This window comes from Cricetulus griseus, assembly GCF_003668045.3.
Source record: "Cricetulus griseus strain 17A/GY chromosome 1 unlocalized genomic scaffold, alternate assembly CriGri-PICRH-1.0 chr1_1, whole genome shotgun sequence".
Classification (NCBI taxonomy): domain Eukaryota; kingdom Metazoa; phylum Chordata; class Mammalia; order Rodentia; family Cricetidae; genus Cricetulus; species Cricetulus griseus.
Genome location: NW_023276807.1, coordinates 205,233,895 through 205,241,827, shown reverse-complemented (window position 1 = coordinate 205,241,827; position 7,933 = coordinate 205,233,895).

Sequence of the window (7,933 nt, the reverse complement as noted above, 5' to 3'; positions counted from 1 at the left end):
ACGAAGTCTCTTCCATTTCCACTCCTAGGGTTAAGGCTGTAAAAGTGCTTACTGTAACTGGGGCCAAAGTAGTCCCAACACTAGATGGGATTACTAGCCACATAAGTCAATATACTGAGGCAAATTTGAGCCTGATCTTTTACTATCAATCAAGGCAGTTACATATAGGTAGAAGTGAGAATAAAACCTGAGTTGTAATTGTAATTGAGGGAACAGTGTAGCCTAGTTTTTAGCTGGGTAGGGGGTGAGTCCAGATGCAGGCAAATAGATGTACATGTGTACATGTATGTGTGCCTATATAAACACATTTTGTGGTCTGCCAAGAAAGCCTAAAAGCCAAGGACACCCAATAACAATGAGTACAAAGATCATGGTCTGCAAACATTCTCCACAAGCAGATTTCTGCTAAGAACTGGCCGCTTCTCAGGTTGTGACAAGGATGGGACTGTTGACCCCCAGCATCTTCTTGTGTTAGAAAAGTAACTGCTCAAAGAATGATGGGAAAGTGTCAAGAAGGAAAAACCTATCTAAACATAAAAGTTAAAACCTTTTATTTTGCAAATTTTCAATCAATTGAAAATTACTTCAAAATTAAGTTTAGAACATACATATACTGTCTTCATCAATTGGAAATTAAAAGTATTGCCACTCATTTGCTATGTTGAAGATGTTCCAGCTTCTTTAGCAACAAAGAAGGGTAGAGTAAATGTAAAAGGAAAGTTTTAATTTCCATAAATGAGCATTCAGCTTGGGAGAGAGCTGTGTAAAGAATGGTAGTATCTCAGCTGGTTGATGGTGGAACACACCTTTAATTCCCAGCACTTGGGAGGTAGAGGCAGGTGGATCTCTATTAGTTTGAGACCAACCTGATCTACCAAGTTCCAGGACTGGCTCCAAAACTACAGAGACAAACCATGTCTTGAAAAACCAAAAACCAAAAAAATAAAAAAAGAAGAAGAAGATGATGATGATGATGATGATGATGATGAAGAATTATCTCTAAAGCTCTTCAATTAAAAAAAAAAAGAAAGAAAAAATCCTGTCAGACAACAGATCCTAGGCTGACTGTGGGTGACCATGTCAACTGATGGTCTGCTGACAGCTTGCTAAATCTTAACGTTTCTATTGTTGTAATGAAACACCAGGACCAAAGTAACTTGGAGAGAAAGACATTTATTTGGCTTACACTTGGCAAATCACTGTTCATCATTGAAGGACAGGAACTCAAACAGGATAGGTACCAGGAGGCAGGAGCTGAGGCAGAAGCCATGGAGGAGTGCTGCTTACTGGCTTGCACCTCTTAGCTTGCTCAGCCTGCTTTCTTATAGACCCAGGAGCACTCACCCAGGGGTGGCATCATCCTTTAATGGGTTGGGCACCCGTACATCAATCACTAGTTTTAAAAATGTCCTATAGGCTTGCCTGAAGCCTGATCTTATGGAGGCATTTTCTTAATTAAGGTTCAGTTCTCTCAGATAACTTCAGCTTGTATCAAATTGACACAAAACTAGCACACTAAGGCAGACCCTACAAACATGACCTTATATCCAATGTAGATTATCAACTTAAAATAACAAGTGTTTGGTTTTTATTTTACAAAATATTAATACTAACATTTTCCAATAATAAAAGCAACCCAGGGCCAGAAATACAGCTGAGTGATTGAATGCTTGCCGAATATGCAAGAAACCTTGGGTTCAACCCTAGTTTTCACTTACACACACACACACACACACACACACACACACACACACCATTCTGGGCCAGGCTCTCCTAAATATATAACTTGCACTATTTTCAATTATCTCCACTTTCATATGAAGACAATTATTAATTTCACAAGTAAACTGTTATTTTGTGCATTATACTCTCCAGCATGTGGCTGATCCCTGGCTTTTTAGTGCTAGTCCATGGAAATAATCATAAGACTCCATGCAATGACTCAATATTTTGTGTCTCCCTCTATTCTCTGGTTATGGTAATCATTTAGAGGCAAACCCCTACTTAGTCCTTCAAAAATATCTGGAGATGCCCAATTGCAAAGCAACCTAAAGTAGCTACTTAAATATAAAATAAAGGAAAAGAAGAACTGCTCTGCAAGTGGCTGCCTGGGGCCATACTTCTGACATCACTGCTGAGGCTCTCAAATGCCTCACTGCTGAGGCAAACTGCTGTGATATTTTGGTTATGGATACAGAGGTTGCTTAGAGCTTTAAAAACTACTCATTTAGACTATGTTCTTATAGACTCAACTATATTTTGTCCTCAGTTGAATTTTAAAAGTGACAAATATAGGCCTCAAGAGATGGTCCGGTAGTTAAGAGCACTTGTTTTGTGTTTCCTGTTGTTGTCTGAGACAGCTCTGGCTGTCCTGGAATTTATTATGTAGACCAGGCTGGCGTAGAACTCACAGATATCCCTGCCTCTGGTGCCCCCTTTCATCCAGCCCAGTGCTGGTAATTATAGGCATGTATCATCACACCTGGCACAAGAGCAGGTTTTTGAAAAGGACCCAGGTTTTGTTCCCAATTTACCACATGGGCACCCAGAACCTCTGAGGGCACCAGGCACGTATATGGTGTACATGCAGGCAAAATATTCATACACAGAGAATCTTTTTTAAAAAAATTATCAAACAGCCACTCCAGAACAGTATCTGCAAAAAGAAACCAGAATTGTCCACGAGATCATGATCTCAAACTCCAAGTCCAGGCCCAGAAGCTTGCAGGCTTCCTTGTATGTGCACAGCAGACAATCACAGAGCAATATGCCCTCTCACATACTCCCTGAAGGATCTGCTGGAACCGCATTCACCTCTTTCACAAAGGAAATACCATCAGAACACAGTAAGATCCAGGGACATTGTTATAGGCATGCTATTGACTTCAAGTTATGAAAAGGGATTTTTCATGTCAACTGCTATTACTAATATCTCACAAGTAGCTATAGAAATATTTGCATATATCCTAATTTAAATTTGATTGGTATTTCCTTTGGGGGTTATTACCAACCACTCCCCTTCAAGTTTTACCTTTTTGTATTTTACCTAGCTCCAAACCACAGGTAGTAGAGGCAAAGAATTATATTAGGAATCACTCTCGATCAAGAAATCATACTTACAATACCTGGGCCTCTTCATTTTCCGCTGTAAGGGAGGACTAGTCTAGGCAACAGAGCTGGGTTGTCAGTTTTGAAGACCATGAGTGAGTGCAGGACAGCCAGGGCTAAATCTGTTCACTGACCTCTCATGTTTAGTTGCTGCATGGACGGACTTTGGCTTATCAGTAAGCTTTCATCCTAAATTAATTTGTAACTGTAAAAAAAGATGTGAAGTTCCCACTGAAACAAACAGCAAGCATTGAGTATCCTGGAAGTGTAATTTGTTTTCAGATCATGGGGGAAGAGAACTGGTACAAGGTCACCAGGATAGTTAAGCTGTCTCTGGTTCATGTCCTCTGTAGAATGACAGGGACTCTAGTTCTGAAATTCTGAATTATTCCTTGGGAACAAGGACATAATCTCAGTGTCTTATGCCACCAAATGGCCCATCTCAAATTTCTGCTGCCTCTCCATCCTGTGGTTTAGAACGCCTAAAGCTGATGTAGAACAGTACCTTTCACACACATCACATGAAGGCTAGTGGCCACCAGGCCATTATACCCTGTGTAAGAAATGGGTAGTATGTCAAAAGCGTTTGTGACTCCTCAGTCCTGTTTACTGTCCTGGACACAGGCCCAGCAGGACTCACCCTGGGGTGATGAGTGTATCCCAAATCTATGTGCACTTCAAGCAGGACTACTCATTCCTCCAGTGACTCAGAGTGATGTGCTTGGGAGGAATCATGAACTATACATGGAAAAAAAAACTTCCTAGATCCTTTACCTAGTTGAAAGCAAGATGAAGAGTTAAAACTATTTAAATGGCAACTATGACACACAGAGAATCCAAAACTCCCAAACGGCAGTTATTTAGTATACTAGACAGATATGGATACCCAGTGTAGTTCCATTTCCTGTCCTCTGTGGATTGTGAGCACATCCTAACAAGTCTGAGAAGCACAGGATAATGCTTTGTGGAAATCAGCAAGCCCTTCATCTTCAGTCCATTAACTACTCTCTGCTCTCCTGACACAGGCGTTCATGGAGTTCCCTCAGTCTCTAATGTGAACAGACTATAATCCCCTCTGGCCACCCCCTAGATTTGTTGGACACAGAATTCATGCTGTATCCCTATGATTACTCACTACACTTTCAAGACACCATTCAGACTCGACCAAGTCCTGCTCTTACTCAAGAGAGCAACAGAAAACTAACTCTTCAACTTAGAAGTGGGCCTCCCTCCCAGAGCTGCATCCCCATGTACAACCTCTTAGCAGATATGGAATATCATCCAGACCATCTGAAAGGCAAAGGTAACAGAGCACACATCCACTAATATGACAACTACAAAGTATTCTATTTACTTGGAGTCTGTCCTTCTGGTATCTGCAACTAATGAAATGGACAGGTTGGTGTCATTTCCAAGCTGTCTTTGGTTCCTGTGTGGCTGGGCACTGAATGAACCAGAATTCAGCAGTAAGAAAGATGATGCTAATGGTAAACTTGAATAGTTAACCATATCACAGCAACTGCCATTACCACACACAAACACATGAAATGACTTATTACTGTTTTCTACGTTTAAAAAAAAACTGAAGTTTAAAATATTTAAATAACTTACCTCACCAGACATGATTTAACCCAAAGTCAAATCAAGTTATGCTTTTAACACCAAGATATAGTTTTCAGAGCTGGGCCCTTTCATTGACCACCCCCAGGCCTAGACTGCAGTGGCTGAATTTCTTGCCACAGTTCTCCTATATTCCATCAATTCCTGATTGAAGAAGCACCGAACTGTCTATTATTAAAGCTAAATACTAAGACCTTTGCCTTCGATCACCTCTGACTCTGCTAGGCATACTGTTCCCACAGGGGTTCCTTGGGAAACAAGATCTGAGATGGAGATCAGCATTCTGGAAGCTGATTAGGAAATACTCTTAGGTAGCTGAGCTAAGGAAAGGGAAGCTGAGGTATGATGTAGAGCCAATGAAGGTTCAGCCAACCCATGAGGAATTCTGGTCCTACCAGATTGGGGGAAGTGCAACTGAGCCTTTACACCCATACCAACCAGGCCCTGGGTCTGGGCTGCTCTGGGAAAGGACATGACACTGTACAAACCAGTTCTTCTTGGCAGATGTACATCCTAAAGAAGCTGCTTGCTAAAGAGTATGCCAATAGCACTCCCAGCTCTGGGCAGCATTTAAGGCCACATTCCTCAAGAGGAACTCAATTCTTACTCGCCTTCTTGCTGTTTGTGTGAGCTATCACTAGCATAAGCACACACACTTGAGAGTATAAAAGCTTGCATTTGTGCTCACACGTTCGAACACACACAAGTAAATCTTTTAAATAGCTAGTACCTACCTATGTTCAAACAGTGCTTTAACACTCACTATAAAAGTTGCTCTACATTACTAATAGCTACCACTTAGTTACTATGCACTAGATGACTGACTAGGTACCATCAAGGTTACCAATAAACATCATGCCATTTATTCTCCACAACTTTATCTGTTTTCACCAAAAGATCAAAAGCATTAAGAAATTTGCCCAGAATCATGAAGATGAAACACTTTGATTGTTCACTTTTAGTTCCTAATATGAAGCAAACTAATTATTACGTAACTCAAAATACAATGTTCACATTATATTAACGTACCCCATTCCTAAATTAGACGCTATGGAGCAGACTTGGCTAAAGACAAATTTGATATCAGTTTACATTTACCTAGTTTAAATCAGTACTTGATGGGCTTACAATTTTTAACTGCATTCACAGTAAAAGCAGGTATTCATGATTCTGCATCACAGGTTACATACAGCCAGTCTGGAGGAGAGCAGCATCTAAAGGCAGCAGGTTTAAATTTAAGGCAGTAGGGTCAGCTCCCTTAAAAATCATCAATAAACATTAGCATTCACAGGAAACCTTGCCCTAAAAATGAGTGATCAATTCCTTACATATGAAGGCATTGAATCACACCTACAAACTTTAGCAATTACATTATATTTTAAATTAACTTTGGAAGTTTCATGCATCTGTGGACCTTAATAATGCAACAGTTCCCTTAAGATGTCAATATTTTCCTTAATGCAATTAATGAACTGCTAGAAAAACATGCCACCTCTCATTTTAACTGTGAAATTATTTAAATCTCAAGAAGACTTATGACTGCCTATTTAAAGGGGAAATTTGGGTATTTGTGGGAATTTTTAGAGGTTCATATATTACACTAACATATATATTTATAACATGGGGAGTTTCTATGACATAAAAGAAAAGTATCAAATACATACAAACTTAGTAGTTATAAGGGAACAAATAAGGATATACATTTCATAGGATACACATTTTACTCGAGTGCATTTACTACCCTCAGTAAAGTTTCTAACATATCTAGTAAATCTCTGGATTTCAAGAGAGGGTCCTTCCCCTGGGATACAGCAAGCTATTTACAAAAATTTCTTTTATCAGGAGGCTGAGGTATAAACAAACTAAGATGCATTTATACAGCAAAGAAGTACTGGGGAAAATCCACCATAACTAAAAGCAGGCTTATGTTTTATCAGCTGGGCGGTGGTGGCACACACCTTTAATCCCAGCACTTGGGAGGCAGAGGCAAGTGATCTCTGAATTTGAAGCCAGCGTAGTCTACAGATTGAGTTCCAGGAGAGCCAGAGCTACACAGAAAAACCCTGTCTCAAAAAAAACAAAAACTTTAAATACACTTATAATTATTTCACCATAATCCATATACTGTATTAATTTTAAGGTAATAGAAAACGTATCTTGGTGCTTCTATTTTTTTGTTTTTTTCTCCGTAGCTTTGGAGTCTGTGCTGGAACTCACTCTTGGCTGGCCTCCAAAGCAGAGATCTGCCTGCCTCTGCCTCTCGAGTGCTGGGATTAAAGGCACTTCTATTTCTGTCACACAGAAATTAAACACCGAGTTGCTCTCAACACAAGAGGCTGGGAGCTGGCTGACCATTGGTAAAATGAGGTCTATTTTATTTAAAAGGGTAATTATTTCGAATAAATATAAAATAAACTGTTGGGCCTAATGCTACAGGCTTTAAAGCTAAAAGGTGTTACCAGTCTCAGAAACCAGTTTATGGTCTTTGCAATTCCAAGGACTTGCAACAGTAAGATGCTTTTTCGAGGAGTCATTCACACAAGGGGCATGAGGCAAGAACATTACTAAAGAAAATGTCAACATACAAATAGTTTAGTGAGTGCTTCTACTCAGAGGCAATTTTAAGTCATCCATTAATTTCACATTTCAATAACCTTTCTTCAGGCATATGTTGTCTAAAGCTCTGCTATCCATACAGGAGCCAATGGGTGGGAGGGTGTGTGTGTGTGTGTGTGTAAACTTTCAAATCAGTAAAATTAAAAATTAAGTTTCCCGTCCTTGCCATACTTTATTTCAGCTCAGCAGCAGAGTGACTAGTAGATTAGTAGCTTCAGTCCTGGACAGCTCAGCTGAAGAAAGTGCAACTGTACTATATATGCTGAGATTTATTTATAAACCCTATTTTTTTATAGATGCTGATAAAAAAAAAAAAAAAGGTCTGGATACTAATGGTCTCACATTTCTGGTCCTCATTTACACTAAGTTTATGAAGCATTCAGATCCAAATACAACATGAACTCAGACACTTCACACTGCTACAAGAACAAAACTTGATCATATGTTTCGCACTACTATAAAGAACAAAATACTCAGCAAGGGTAATAAAACTTAGCAGTCACAATTAATATCATCTCATCCTCCAACTGATATTCAGTACTTCAAATATAAAAGCATACATAACTACCTATTTAAGTTTCTCACAAGA